This window comes from Oncorhynchus gorbuscha, unplaced genomic scaffold (genome assembly GCF_021184085.1).
Source record: "Oncorhynchus gorbuscha isolate QuinsamMale2020 ecotype Even-year unplaced genomic scaffold, OgorEven_v1.0 Un_scaffold_2196, whole genome shotgun sequence".
NCBI lineage: Eukaryota > Metazoa > Chordata > Actinopteri > Salmoniformes > Salmonidae > Oncorhynchus > Oncorhynchus gorbuscha.
Window position 1 is genome coordinate 60,001 of NW_025746767.1, and position 2,500 is coordinate 62,500.

Consider the following 2,500-nt stretch of genomic DNA (forward strand, 5'->3'; position numbering starts at 1 on the left):
TCACTTTTCTTCTGCCTCTCTCTCTGCTCTCTCTCTCTGCCTCTTTCTCTCTCTCTCTCTCTCTGCCTCTCCTCTCTGCTCTCTTCTGCCTCTCTCTCTCTGCCTCTCTCTCTCTCTGCCTCTCTCTCTGCTCTCTCTCTCTGCCTCTCTCTCTCTCTGCCTCTTTCTCTCTCTGTCTCTACTCTTTACTATCTCTCTCTATCTCTCTCCCCCTTTCTCTCTTTCTCTCTCTGCCTCTGCCTCTTTCTCTCTCGCCTCTCTCTCTGCCTCTCTCTCTCTGCCTCTTTCTCTCTCTGCCTCTTTCTCTCTGCCTCTTTCTTCCTCTCTCACTCTTCCTCTTTTTCTCTCTGTCTCACTCTTTTACTATTTCTCTCCCCCCTTTCTCTCCCACTCCCTGTTCGGTACTGAGACATGGCCGATTGGTTTTGAAGTCGGGATGCTAGATGGTTCTTTCACTCTCTCCGTCTCTCTCTGTCTCTCTCTCTGTCTAGCTCTATTTCTATCTATATCTCTCCCTCTCTCCCTCCATCTCTCCACAGCTAGTCGAGGCCAGGTCGTGAGTCCTTATTGAGCTCCATCTCTCCCTCCATCCCTCCATCTCTCCACAGCTAGTCGAGGCCAGGTCGTGAGTCCTTATTGAGCTCCATCCCTCCATCTCTCCACAGCTAGTCGAGGCCAGGTCGTGAGTCCTTATTGAGCTCCATCCCTCCATCTCTCCACAGCTAGTCGAGGCCAGGTCGTGAGTCCTTATTGAGCTCCATCTCTCCCTCCATCTCTCCACAGCTAGTCGAGGCCAGGTGAGTCCTTATTGAGCTCCATCTCTCCACAGCTAGTCGAGGCCAGGTCGTGAGTCCTTATTGAGCTCCATCTCTCCATCTCTCCACAGCTAGTCGAGGCCAGGTCGTAAGTCCTTATTGAGCTCCATCTATTTTAATTGGTAGCTCTTCCCTTTGAAATGCAGGCAGTGATTAGATGTCAGAGATCCTTAAGCCTCCTCGTTATCGCTCATGGTAACACTACGTACGGTTCTCCCCTCACTCCGGGGTGTGTGTGTGTGTGTGTGTGTGTGTGTGTGTGTGTGTGTGTGTGTGTGTGTGTGTGTGTGTGTGTGTGTGTGTGTGGTGTGTGTGTGTGTGTGTGTGTGTGTGTGTGTGTGTGGTGTGTCGATGGTTGTAATTCTCCTCACTTGGCATGCTGAAGTTCAGTTTGGCGTTGGTATCGCACACAAGCACACATACACTCGACACACTTGTAAAAAAGTAATGTGATTTCCTGATCGGAGATGTGTTCTCTGATAAGATTCAAGACGGGTTCTTTTTAATTAGACTGAAGAACAGAAGAGAAGAGAAGGAGACATAAGTAGATAGATACAGACACACACACACACACACACACACACACACACACACACACACACACACACACACACACACACACACACACACACACACACACACACACACACACACACACACACACACACACACACACACACACACACACACACACACACACACACACACACACACACACGCTCCACTTCAAAGAGACTGGCTTAACCTGGGAAAGATTGAAAGGGGGCAGACTGTTCTAAAACATTCAATATGACGAGCTCATAAGAGGCTGGTATGTCAGAGTAACTTCTCTTTCTAATCTTCACTCATTTCTTTTGAAGGCAAAAGGGGGGGGAGTGGCCTTATTTCTTCAAATTGAGAGATTTATGGGTATGAATTGGGACGGCTCAAGTCTTGATGAAAACATTTAAAAGGATCAAATGTAGATATGCGTTATTATTAAAGAGTAGAGATGATGTAGCTATCACTATGTCAGGTGTCATTAAAGAGTAGAGATGATGTAGCTATCACTATGTCAGGTGTCATTAAAGAGTAGAGATGATGTAGCTATCACTATGTCAGGTGTCATTAAAGAGCAGAGATGATGTAGCTATCACTATGTCAGGTGTCATTAAAGAGTAGAGATGATGTAGCTATCACTATGTCAGGTGTCATTAAAGAGTAGAGATGATGTAGCTAGCACTATGTCAGGTGTCATTAAAGAGTAGAGATGATGTAGCTAGCACTATGTCAGGTGTCATTAAAGAGCAGAGATGATGTAGCTATCACTATGTCAGGTGTCATTAAAGAGTAGAGATGATGTAGCTATCACTATGTCAGGTGTCATTAAAGAGTAGAGATGATGTAGCTAGCACTATGTCAGGTGTCATTAAAGAGTAGAGATGATGTAGCTAGCACTATGTCAGGTGTCATTAAAGAGCAGAGATGATGTAGCTATCACTATGTCAGGTGTCATTAAAGAGCAGAGATGATGTAGCTAGCACTATGTCAGAGTGTCATTAAAAAGAGCAGAGATGATGTAGCTAGCACTATGTCAGGTGTCATTAAAGAGTAGAGATGATGTAGCTAGCACTATGTCAGGTGTCATTTAAGAGCAGAGATGATGTAGCTAGCACTATGTCAGGTGTCATTAAAGAGCAGAGATG